Here is a 14,003-nt window from a genome sequence, read left to right on the forward strand (position 1 = left end):
ACTATGTCACTTTGACACAAAGGCAGATGTCAGTTCTATATGTTCATTGTTATAATAGAAACACCATATATTTTGGTTAGACATTGATTCCCTTCAAGTATGTAAATTTTGGAAGTTTTCAAATGAAAATCATTGTACAGAATGAGTCTATGTTTTCTCTTTACTGCCATATCTGATATACTGCACAGTAGAGAAATGATCTATGAAAACAATATTTAAAATAAATGGCCTTACTTTCCTTTTTTCTCAGTTTGCTTTGCAAAGTATTTCTCCACATTTTCTAAGGAATTGGCAAACCTGTAAAACATTAGTGTCATGTTTATTTGTAGATTTACAGGTTCTAAAAAAAATGTGCATATCACAGTTTGTATTATGAGAACGTGTGTAAAACCCAAGAAATCCAACATTCAGAAAAATGTCACCAATATGTTTGTTAAAGTTGGGGTAAAAGGGGCTTTCTAACCGTGAAAGGGTGAATAAACGTCACCAGCCATGTGCCTGGAAAACCTATGTTTAGGCTTGCAGTCCAGCAGTGACGAGGTTAAGTTGAGAAGGGCTGCTTAATTAGTCTGACCCCAGCTGCATAATCAATGTGTTAAAACCCCCAGGCTGTACACACATGCAGGAGAGCTGGTGAGGAGACAGGACTGAAAATGCTGAAGAGATTACTGCTGTAAGGTCTGTGTTGCAAAGTACATGTGTGATGAACTGTCTGTCTCCTGCATACTAAAGAGAAGCTATTTTGTTCTGTCTGCTAAAAAGAAGCTATTTTGTTTTGTCTGCTGAAGAAGAAGCTATTTTCTTTTGTTTGCTGATGAGAAGCTATTTGTTTTTGGTGTGCTGTATGTTTTAAGGCTCAAATAAATAAGCCTTATCCAAAGAACCCGCGTGTGTGATTGCATGTACTCTGCAACACTAACCAACAAATTTATGATTGCTATTCTTATGATGAAGTTTCATATGTTTGTCACTTTTGCACCAGAAGCAGAATGCGCAAAATTTGTTGCGGATACAAATGTTTGGTACATCTTTTATATATCTTATAGATTCGGTATGCAGTACTGTATGTCTCTGATCTGGGTACCAACTCCAATTTTAAGAGCAGAGCACATATTATTTTGTAAGTATTATATGCAAACATATTGCAAATCAATGTATGCTCAATCATTTTTCTGTATATGACTACAATACTCAAAATCGCTATATTAATAAAACTTCAGCATGTATTTATAAAAGCCCTAAAGCTGCTGTAGATGCAATTCACTGTTGAGGTTTAATACTGACTTGTATTATAGGTGCAATGATAATTACATAAATACCTTAACAGCCTCCTCAAATCTTGTTGAGATTATAAAGTAATTTGATCATACTTTGAATGTATTAAACATTCTTATAGTTTATCCATTTTTAATTGAAGGAATTCATGTCATAATTATAACGATTCCATTTTTTGGAAACATGGCTATTGGAATATATTATATTGACAATTTGATTTTTGTGATGACATTTCCATACACTGCTGTCAAAATGATTCCATTAAATGTAAACCGTAGGATATTTAAACAATTTATAGGAAACTCAAACATGTCAAAATAGTTGAACATTAGTGGTTTGGGCTGCATTGTGAGTGAATCCTTTTGAGTTGGTTACATAATATAAAGTAATGAGATTTAATAATGAGGGTATTACCTAGTAACCCAGTAAATATGTGTGTGTGTATATATATATATATATATATATATATATATATATATATATAGCAAAAACAAAACGAAAAAAACGAAGTAGCGCCTCTAATATAGCCTGAACAAAACTGTGATTTAATTAGCCTAACTATGAATGCATCCAGTGGGGTGGCAAGAATTAACAAAATAAACTAAAAACCAGTATTAACCAAGGATAAAAAATATATGTATAAAATATATGTGATATATAAAAAAATGCTATATGTAATATATAACACTAGCCTAATACTTTAATATTACAATAAAAAACATATAAGTATATCAAAAAAAGTATAAAAAATATAAAAAGCTTAAATGAAAAACCTTTACAAATAACCTCAGAAAACACAAAGTCCTGTTCCAAAAAATAACATCCAGGTATATGGCAGCCCGTTTCAAAAGGGTTCACTACTCCCTGATGATACCTATGATGATACCTATGAAAAAAGAAAAGAAAAGAAACAGGCGCACACCTAGTGCATTAATGTATCACAAAATGTTTATAGAACATTAAAATCAGTCAAATGCCCACTCACAAAGGTACAAAGTGTAAAAGCATTTAGCCTGTACTGCTGTCCGATTTCAGCAATGGCGTCCTCTCCTGTCTGTCCTCCGTGTAGTCAGATAACCGGAAGTAACGTCCCTCTGGCTGGGCGCCCTGCACAGGAAGTCCCTCCGGAAACCAGCAACTCTGATTCTTCAGTGCTGGCCAATGACACACTGGGGGAATAGGATCCAGCGTCTCTCACACAGCCTGCAGCGTCTCTCACACAGCCTGCAGCGTCTCTCACACAGCAATTGCAGAGTTCGTGGACTAGTGACAGCCTCAATCTAGCCACGCCCTACGTGTTTCATCATCTATGATGACTTCATCAGGGGCTGGGCTAATGAGAGCCTATCTCATACCTGCTTTTACAATTTGTACCTTTGTGAGTGGGCATTTGACTGATTTTAATGTTCTATAAACATTTTGTTATACGTTAATGCACTAGGTGTGCGCCTGTTTCTTTTCTTTTTTCATATATATATATATATATATATATATATATATATATATATATATATATATATATATATATATGAGTTTGTATATATTGTATAAGTATATTATTTTATGAAAAAGGTACAGTATGAATGAATATGTATCCACCAATGTCCATATATAATAAACAGTGCTATTAAGGTACTGTAAGATCTAACGACATACCCTATAAACAAAGAATATTGTACTGGCAAGAGGGGAGCCAACTACTAAGACGGTAGTGATGGCCCCAAACAACCAAAGAAGAAAAACCTGACCAATCTGTGTCTTTACTTCAAACAGCAAAAGAAGGCGCTCCTCTAACAGGTGGCGAATATCCAGCCACGTGCAGGTTCCAAATCTGAGCAAGAGTCACATGAGGAAATGCTGAGTTAACACTCTACAAAGAGGGACAGCAAGACCCAAAGAGGAAGCCTGTATCTGGCTGATGAGTCCAGCAGAGAGCTGGCTAATTGCATCTAGAGACCGTTAGCCAGTCTTCACCTGCCTCACCAGTCAGGTACACAGAGAAGCATCCTGATTAAAGGGTGACGGGTAGATCTCTTAAGCACAGGGGAACTGTGTTGCCAGAAGAGATTCATAGGAACAGTTATCTTGAGCACAGGACTGTGCTGCCAGCAAGATCCTCAGAGTCCACGCAGCAGACCCTAGAACCCGCCAGAGGGTGGCCCCCAACAGACACCAACCCAGAATCGAAGACTGACATAAAGGGTCCCTGCTTACAGGTACCTCTTTGGACTTTGGGGTCAGAGGTTGGCAAGAGGCCTATCTTTCTAGCCCTGCAGAGAGGGACTGGGAGAGCGAGTTAGCCTTTACAAAGGAATAGGCTGTTTCTTTATTTGGTTGCTTTCTTAAAGATATATTGTTTGAACCTACTGGCTGAATAAAAGCCATGGTTTATTTCCCCCAAATATGTCTCCTTTGTTGTAAATCTGCACTCATCTACTGCAAAGACCTAAAGTAAGGCAAAAGTGTCTAAATCAGTTGGCCAAAGTCCTCCCTATGCCCTGTTTGATGGTGATTTAAAAAAAAAAAAAAAAAAGGGTTGCAACCCCTATTCTCTGGTGGTATATTGTATTTTCTAAATGTGCATATGTTAAATAAGATTTATATTGTTACATGTTACTGTAGAAGTAATCGTATTTAGTTGTGACCATGCATGGGCTGGTGTTCTAGGACAGTTGCGTCAGCGTGTGCAGCCTAAAAGGACACTTGTTTCCCTTTTTCCCCCTATTTACCAAGGGCAACTGAACACTGGGCTAGGAGAGTCGACAGCAGCTAGTCTTCCCTCTCTCCACCCCCCCCCCCCCTCAACATCCCTGAAGAGGGCACTCATAGGTTAAGTTCAACCCTTCACTAATAGAAGTTCTCTCACAATTAATATTGCCAGAATTCCTTATCTTAATATATTCGCTCACCTTCAACCTCCCATATGTCTCTGACAGTCATTTCACACAATGTTAAAGGCTTCAATAGCCCATGCAAAAGGCGAGTAGCATTATCTGACTATGAGAGTATGAAAGGTGATATCCTTCTTCTACAAGAGACACACTTCAAAAGATCAAACACCTCGATATTGTTTGATGAACAATACCGACAATTTTTTCACTAATCTGCCCAGACTAAAAAGCGAGGAGTCGTTATTTTATGTATTATTTAACCAAGTATCATTTATAAGAAGTGAAGGTTTCTGATATTAGTAGGAACCTTATATGTGAAAGACCGCACAATAGCGAATGTTAAGTAGCCAAACGAATCCAGCTCCACATTTCTGACTAGATTTTGCCACACACTGGGAAGCCTGGTGAAAGGCAATATTATTCTAGGAGGGGACTTTAATTTAGCCCTCAACCCATCTTTAGATAAATCCAAGGCCCCACTGAACTGATGAAAAGAAGACGTGACTGCCTTAACTGCTGGCATAAAACTTCTTCCATTATCGGATGAGTGGAAGAATTTACAGCCACTAATGAAAGTCTACACCTCATCAAACATTCCCAAATTGATTACATTTTTGTATCTGTTAGATTATTACCGAAAATCTCTCACGTCGAAATACACAATATAACCTGGTCAGACCATGCACCAGTGGAATTGAAGTGTGCAATGTAAAACCTCAGGGCGGCCACAAGAGACTAAACAAATCTATGTTAACGATCCCAGATAACTGCTCCGAAATGAGAGAAGAACTATCGTTCTATTTCCAAAACAATATGGTTAGCGTATCCCCCTCCTCAATCCTTTGAGAGGCACATAAAGCCACAATAATGGGCAGGCTGATGAGCATGGTGGCAGGTAGAAAAAGGGAGAGATTAGATACAATCTCAAATTTACCATCCAAGATCTCGGTCCTGCCCATATCATACCAAACTGACAGTCTATGAGAAATCTATGAAATGGACAAAGCGAAAAAAGACATTGAAAAGCCAATAAGCCAGATACCATGATAACAATTAAGTGGAGAAATAGACGGCCTCCTCACAATATACATTTATTACGTCTAAAATCAGGCATTTTGACGTCCAATCCCAGACTGATAACTCAGGAATTCCAGCCCCTCTATGCAAATCTGGTGGTAATTAAAGTAGGGGATAATGGTCAGTTGGTGGATTTTTTTTTTAAGTCCACAGTCCTACTGTACCTAAACTGAATAATTCCGATAGACCTAAGCTAGGCCATAATATCTCCCCGGAGGAGATACTACTAGTCATCAAGAACATCAAGAGTTTACTCTTCCAAAGCTCCTGGATCAGATGTTTTTTCAAATCTTTATTTTAATAAATTGCAGGCATCTTGGTCCCTCATCTGTTACATTTATTTAATTCAATTTTCACAGACTCCCCTATCCCCAGCAATATGGTACACACTTGTATTTAGAACGCAAAAGAAAAGACACGTGCTCAGTTTGGTAGATAAATAACTAATACAAGTCAAGGTGTAAGCAGGAAATACATTAATCATAAAGGCACTGGAGGGCAAACACTGCAGTAAGCATTCGAGACGCATGTAATGAGTTATTTAAAACTTACATTTTATTGATATTAGCTCAAATAAATAAGCACAGGGAAAAAAACACAAACATGACACACGTAAAAATAGTCCCAGGTGGGTCTGAGCATGAGGGTTATTCAAATAACTAATTGTTAATAACCGTGGGATTCTAGTACCTGTTAACCATAGTAGTAGGTTACTTCCAGGGAAAAGATAGACCCTTTAAATGAAACACTGTAGCAAAAACTGGTTGATCAGCCTGCTGTATTGCTACTATCGTTAGTATTGTTGCTTAGTGTCTAGTAACAAAGTGTATAGTGGACTGTAACATAGTAGCAGGGATAAAGAACAAAGAAAGTGTTCCCAGCACTCAATGGAAAATATGAAAACAACACTGAGTGAAATGCATAAAAATTATTTTACTAGTACGAAATCAGTGCAGATCTAGCAAACAATATGCAATAGACAATGACGATATTATAATCTATATAGTTTAACCACAAATAGTATCCAGATAATGCACTGTGTGTAATTGGCAAAAAGGGAATGTATGTTTCTAAAATCAAGAGTTGATAAAGCAAACTGAGATAGAAAGTCAAAAAAGTCATTTTTGTATCAAATGAGTTTTGTTGAAAGCGTTTTGTTGAAATGCATTTGTTGGCATGACACGGAAAATATATTAATGAGAGTATATGTTTAAAGTTCAAAGGAGAGCAAGTAAGCTGTTAAAAGGATTAGAGTATATGCTATACCCTAGGAATTTAGCAGGGCTAAATGTGTATTAATAGGAGAACAGGGATTTAAGGGAATACATTATAGCAGAGCACACAAATGTAATAAGCCAAATGTGTGAGCAGGAATTGTTATGCAGGGGTAACATAGTAGTGTAAGGCACCTATAAATTGTGTGAACTAAGCATGCACTGAATACGTTTAGCTATTTTAATGTTTTTTTTATTAACATGGTGTTATTGTTTAATAGCAGGAAATGCTTCAATATTTGCATAAAAGATTGTTTCATGTAATATCCTTGATTAAGCTAAATAACAAAATGCTGATACATTAGGATATTGGACTGAAAAAAAACTGCTGAGAAGCATGACAAAAGTATTGTTCTTAGATTTGCATAAATGACTTTCTTTGTTGATTGCTCGGCTTTTCAGATTTTAATAACATTTAGTCAATTAAAAAAATGTGTTATTCCTTTGTGCTTTTATATCAAAACAGTCTTAATAGTGTAGAAAACACATACACATTATTGAGTTTTCAAGTGCTTTAAAACAACCAGTAGGCAGTAAATGCAATAAAAGTTAATACAAACGTTCTAAATATTGTAGCCCATTATAAAACAGCTACAAATATTAACGTGAAGTCCATTTGGATGGCCATTCATGTCAACAATCGTTTTAACTCAATAATAGGTAGGGGTTTTCTGTAAATAACCCCCAACAAAATAATAAGTGAATATAATTCTACATCGCAACTTTACAATGCAAACACATACAGTATGAACAGTAGTGCTGTCAAAATGAGATATGATTGGCTTAGTGAGGTAATATTTACTAAGCCATGCTGGATAATGTTTCATGTAGTTGCAGAGCGTAGTAAATAAGGCCTCAATATCTGCAAAACAAATAGGAAATGGGCTGGTATCAAAATGGTACTGTATGTGGTAACAAGTTGGAACAAATACAGCTAAACCCCGTTATAACGCGGTCCTCGGGGTCCACCCCGAGACCACCGCGTTACTAACGGGGTCGCGCTAATTAAAAATAAAAAAAAATGGCCGCCGCATCAGTGCATATTTACCCCGCGGTCCCGGCTTCCCCCTGTCACCGCGTGACAGGAGATGGGAGGGGGGATTCCCCTCCGGCTTCAGCTTCACCTGTCACCGCGGGACAGGAGATGGGAGGGGGGATGCCCCTCCGGCTTCCGCTTCCCCTGTCACCGCGTGACAGGAGATGGGAGGGGGGATTCCCCTCCGGCTTCAGCTTCCCCTGTCACCGCGGGACAGGAGATGGGAGGGGGGATGCCCCTCCAGCTTCCGCTTCCCCTGTCACCGCGTGACAGGAGATGGGAGGGGGGATTCCCCTCCGGTCCGGCTCCCACCCGCCGCAGCACAGGGCCCTCGCGCCGCAATACAGGGCCCCCTGGCCCTGCCGTAGCGCAGGGTCGTCCTGCCCCCCCATGCCCCCCGCATTGCACCGGGCCATCCCACCAGCCCCCGCAGCATCGGGGGCCCCCGCAGCCCCCCCCCTGCAGCCACATGCCTCACCAATCATCCCCAAGGTAAGGCTGATTTATGTATATGTGTAGTGTGTGTGTGTGTGTGTGTGTGTGTGTGTGTGTGTGTGTGTGTGTGTGTGTGTGTGTGTGTGTGTGTAGTGTGTGTCAGTGTGAGCAGTGTGTGTGCAGTGTGCAGTGTGAGCAATGAGCAGTGTGTCAGTGTGTGCAGTGTGAGCAATGAGCAGTGTGTCAGTGTGTGCAGTGTGAGCAATGAGCAGTGTGTGTGCAGTGTGCAGTGTGTGTCAGTGTGAGCAGTGTGTGTGCAGTGTGAGCAATGAGCAGTGTGTCAGTGTGCAGTGTGAGCAATGAGCAGTGTGTGTGCAGTGTGCAGTGTGTGTCAGTGTGAGCAGTGTGTGTGCAGTGTGAGCAATGAGCAGTGTGTCAGTGTGTGCAGTGTGAGCAATGAGCAGTGTGTGTGCAGTGTGCAGTGTGTGTCAGTGTGTGTGCAGTGTGAGCAATGAGCAGTGTGTCAGTGTGTCAGTGTGTGCAGTGTGAGCAGTGTGCAGTGTGTGTCAGTGTGAGCAGTGTGTGTGCAGTGTGAGCAATGAGCAGTGTGTGTGCAGTGTGCAGTGTGTGTGCAGTGTGTCAGTGTGTGCAGTGTGAGCAATGAGCAGTGTGTGTGCAGTGTGTCAGTGTGTGCAATGAGCAGTGTGTGTGGTGTGTGCAGTGTGCAGTGTGTGTGCAGTGTGAGCAATGAGCAGTGTGTGTGCAGTGAGTGTGTGCAGTGTGCGCAGTGTGCAAAAAAAAAAAAAATTGAAAAAAAAGTTTGAAAGTCAGTTGAACCCTTCAAACCCTAGGAGAGGCTTTTATGTTGGCCTAAATAAGCCAAAATAAATACTTTGAAATGGATAAAAGAGCCTACAAATGAAATGTTCATTCCTCTATACAAACAATGGCATATGTATCAAGTGTGGCAAACTGGAGCATTGCTCAAAATACAGGTGCACATTGTATCCCTTTTTATTCACATTCCCTTTATTTATCTCATTTTCAAGTATGTCCTAGGCACAGAGTTCTGATAAAAAATACAGATTGTTAAGAATCTGAACTCTGATTCCAAACTGACTCTTTTTTTTTCTTGATATAGGTGGAACAGTTGTTTCCGGAGCTGAACCACATTGATTTCAGCTCGGGGACCCCCTGCCTCTTGTTATATTTACCGCTGTATGTGGTGCCAATATCTCTGTGCTGTTTAAATGTCGCGGGCCAATAGGAAGCTGTGATTGAGACATTTAAACTGCAGAGATATACCGGGCAACATCTATGGAAGCATGTGTCTCAGGAGTCAGGGGGTCCCCAGAGATGAAATGAATGGGGTTCAGCTCTGGAGACCCCTGCTTCAAACAAAATATTTGCATTTTTTTTAAATTGATCACTCACTTCAGGATAGTGATAGCCTTTTAATCCATCACCTGAGCCCTCAACAGGGGGCCTAGATAGCCATTTTGGAAATAAATGTACACCTGTAAGGAATCGGGGTACACGTCCTATACGGTGTGTTCCCTCGTTACCTTCTTCCTCACAGCCCTCTGTACTGGTTGCTGATCATGCGCTCAGCTCTTCTAGCCATGCCACAGAGCCTAGCTCCACCCCCCAGATGTGCCGCACTTCTCGCGTGCGCAGCACACTCACGTGATGCCATGCACCGCTCCCCAGCTGCGTGGCAACTACTCTGAGAGCCCCATGTCTCCTGCAGCCTGTCCTGACATCTGCAGAGGTCTCACCTCCATTCCGCCGCCAGCCTCATTGGTTCCTGTGTGCTACTTAAGACTTTCACTTTCACTTCCTGATTGCTGAGCATAACTCTTGTGGCCGTGTGTTCCTGCGTTTGTTTTGCCTTGCCTTGCTTCGCTTGTGCATTGCTATATTCTCTGTTGCTTTCCTTTGTACCAATCTGGCTTGAATATAGGACCCCCTCTGGATAAAGACCCCGGCTTGGCTATTGGACCACCCCTGGATAAAGACCCTGGCTTGTACCTGACTACCCGCACCTCTCCATCCCAGACCTCAGCTTACAGACAATCTACCACTCTCCTGGCTTACTGAATCGAAAAGGCAATTTTGGCAAGAAAATGGCGAAAAAAGCCTTTTCGGCGCTTACTGCATAGAGCCCCAAGTCTGAACAATAAACCCAATCCAATTAGGATTTATCCAGGCTGACTTTTGGTGAATCCTCAACTTTTCCCAAATCAATGGATCCTCCGTTGATTGAAGTAGTGAGTAGTTCTTCTTTGTTGCTTTAAAGATGTTGTCATCTTTCTTTTCTTCTTCCAGATGTGTTTTAGATGGTTAGATAAGTGCATTCATAGCCATAAAAAATATATATGTTTTTTAAAGTCTATCTTTCTTTTTACATACTTTTTATTCCTTTTGTTATAGCTGCCTCATTTTCTCTTCACAGGTGTGTGAGGGCTACAAAATAACTTGATAATATTCTAGATCTTCTACAATCCAATAAAAATACGAAACAAAACTAACCACTGCAAAAAATATATAAAATTGTCATAATAAAGGCATGAGCAGGGAGGCGCGAGTATCCCCCCCTACCCCTTTACAGTAATTACACGGTAATGACAGAATGAAGAGAAGAACAACGTTTTGGAGGTAGAAAGGCCACGGCTTTGTTTATTTACAATGACAACTGGAGATAGCTACTGTCCAGGTCCGCGCCGGAAGTGCTCGGTGCTGGTAACGCAACGGGGGGCACCCGGAAGTATGTCCCAGTGACCTGCCCCCTCGCTTCAACCTGCTTTACCAGCCCCGAGCCCCTTCCGGCAGGACGAGCACCTACACCCCCCCCCCCAACTTCCGCCACCGACGGGCCTATTTAAACCCCTTAAATTAGGCCCGTACCGCCATACCCTCGATAACCTCCTCCAATCCCTCCTGTAGATTGTTATTCAGCATGTCTGCCCCAATGTCAGACAGATGTACCCCGTCCTCCCTGAACTAACCGCCTACCTCGAAGCTAAACTGTGGGTGATGTATTACCCACCCCCCGCATTGCTTCACGAATTTCCCCACCTTTCTGTTCAGCCGTTTTCGCGTCTTGGTTCCGCGCCCCTCTCCAAACGCGCCTGCAAATGATGTCCGACCATACTACCTGAATCCCTGGCCAAAAAGCCATGATATGTGCCAGATCCTGCTTGATCTGGTGGAATAAATCCGTGGACCGCACTGCCGCCAAGTCGTTACCTCCTGTGTGGATAACGATGATGTCTGGTGCACTCCTGTCCCTGGCCAGTGAAATAAGCAGCGGGAACAGCTGTCACCATCGCATCCCTCTCACCCCCCACCATGTTATCTCAGCCTGCTCTGTGCCCAATCCCAGATTTCCCCCGTATGGTCGTGAGAATGCCCTTTTTCCAGCCCAGTGCACAAGCGAATCCCCCACGATCCAGGTCTCCGCCGAACCTGAGGAAGCACAGAGGGGAGGGGGAAAAACCCGGTTGTAGGAGTTCTAGGCTACCGTGTCCTGGCTCCCTGCCAGCTCCGGTCTAATGTATCAACGGTAACTGTCAGACTACCACCGCCCGATCCTCTGTATTCTGGGTATTGAGAGCCCCAAGCGCGCAGCCTCAGTTGCTGCCCCAATGCTAAACGAATGTGTTCCGTACTGTACCTCTTCCATCCCTAGTTCCTTGAGGCACATGCGGAAGATGCGCAGGAACTGGAAGCTTTATACTGCCCCCCCCGTCCTCGTGCACCAGCAGTGGCCCCCCTTCCTTTGGCCTGCGGTTCAGGTAATCACCTACCGCTTTTACCGGGCAGGTCGAGTTCCCTGGTAAGCCCTTCAGCGTGATCCATGCCCCCCTTCCTGCCTGGTCTGTCTTTGACTTGTGAATTAGCAGGCTCAGCGCCCCTCCTTCTAACCTTACATCTGCCAGCTGCAAGCCCCCCCCCCTCCTTGTTTGGATGCGAAAACCAGCTCCCCCACCCGCAGCGCTGCGAAGAATACCATCACGAATGTGGCCCTAAAGAGCGTGGCTTCAAAGCTGGAGGACCATACCACATCCGTGACGCGCACCAAGCCCCCTAGAATCGCTGGTGTCACTAGTCTTCTGCTATCCCTGGTGGTTGCTCCCCTAACCATGCCGCCAGCGCCCTTTTCACTATGAAGTTCTTGGTCGCGTCAACCCTGCCGTTCAGCCTTAAGAAGAAGGATATCCCTGCCATCCTTCTACCGATGGTCCCTCCCGCCAGACCCCTGTCTTTTAACCCCAACATGTAGCTGAGCAGCGTGCCCGCGTCTGAGGAATTCGCTCCCGCTGCCCCTTCGTATACTATAAAGTCCAGCCATGCTGATGTGGATGCCCCCCACGTACCCGGGGCGAGTGATGCCCTGACTAACTCCATCACGCCACTGTCCCCACAAGGCCGCTGGGCACCGTTCACCGTGAATCTCCGCCTCTGGTGCCAAACTTTGAAACTGCTCCCTCTGCAAATGTGATAATGCGTCAGCTATGCTGTTCTCCACCCCTGGTACATGCCTGGCCCTGAATGCGATGTTCAGCTGCAGACACCGCAGCACGAATTGCCGCAGTAGGGCCAGCACCGGTGGGGACCGTGATCCGAAGTTGTTCATTGCCTCCACTACGCCCATATTGTCTGACCAAAACGTAACCTCTCGGTTCGCGAATCGGGACCCCCATAAGTGCACAGCAACTAGCATTGGGAACAGTTCAAGGAATGTCAGGTTTTTGACAAGGTGGGTCCATCTCCATTCTACCGGCCATGCCTCTGCGCACCATACCCCCCTGAAATATGTGCCAAAACCCACTACTCCAGAGGCGTCGGTCAGGAGCTGCAGCTCGGAGTTCCGAACCGGCCGTCCCCTCCATAACATTCTCACGTTGTATTTACCCAAGAATTCGAGCCACACCGCTAAATCCCTCCGGCTCTCCGCTGTGACTCGAATGAAGTGGGCGGGATGTTTTACTCCTGCTGTGGCTGCAGACAAACGCCTGAAAAACACCCTCCCTACCGGCATAATGCGTGCTGCAAACACCAAGTGGCCCGTCAGGGATTGAAAATGCCGTAGTGAGGTCTTTCTCAGCCGCATAAACTCTTTGATCATCCTTTCTAACGCTACTAGCTTCTCGGGAGGCAGCCTGTATTCCCTTTGGATGGAATCTATTTCTATGCCCAGGAAACTCAGGGTGGTGGTGGGCGCTACGGTCTTCTCGGCCGCCAGTGGAACCCCGAATTCGCGAGCCATGGCTGAAAATTGACCCAGCCATCTGGCGCACAAACCGGACCCTTTGGGCCCCACAAACAAGAAATCGTCAAGGTAATGCAAGATCCCTACTGCCTGCACTCTTTCCCGGACCACCCATTCCAGAAATGTGCTGAAAGTTTCGAAGTAGAAACATGACAGCGCACACCCCATTGGTAAGCAGAGGTCAACAAAGTAGTTCCCTTCCAACCTGCATCCCAATAGATGGAAACAGTCTGGGTGTACCGGCAAGAGCCTGAAAGCCGACTTAGGGCCTCATGCAGTAAGCCCCGATACAAAATTTTCGGCACGAATTGCGAAAATGTTTTTTTTGGGCGATTTGCCCTCGCAGTATTCAGTAAGGGCCGAATCCTTCCGATCCCTGCTGAAGCACTGCGAAAGCAAAGCTGCCGATGAGCTTCGGCGATACAGCCTGGCTCCCGATAAGGCTCCCGATAAGACTTTGGTGCCGATAGATGTTTGCAGCTGAGAGAGACAAGCCGCTCTCTCAGCGCAAACTTCGGCACCAAAAAAAGTATTTAAAAACAACTTTTATTTATACTGTACATGTGCAGGGGGTCTTCGGAGCTGAACCGCGTTGGTTTGAGGTCCGGGGACCCCCTGCCCCCCAAGATACAGGCCCCTTTATGAGGTGCCGGTATCCCTCTGCGTTTAAAGGTCCCGATCACGTGACCGCGACCTGTAAACAAACCAGAGGGATACCGGCACCCCATAAAGGGGCCTGT

The sequence above is a fragment of the Ascaphus truei genome, chromosome 9 (genome assembly GCF_040206685.1).
Source record: "Ascaphus truei isolate aAscTru1 chromosome 9, aAscTru1.hap1, whole genome shotgun sequence".
Taxonomy (NCBI): Eukaryota; Metazoa; Chordata; class Amphibia; order Anura; family Ascaphidae; genus Ascaphus; species Ascaphus truei.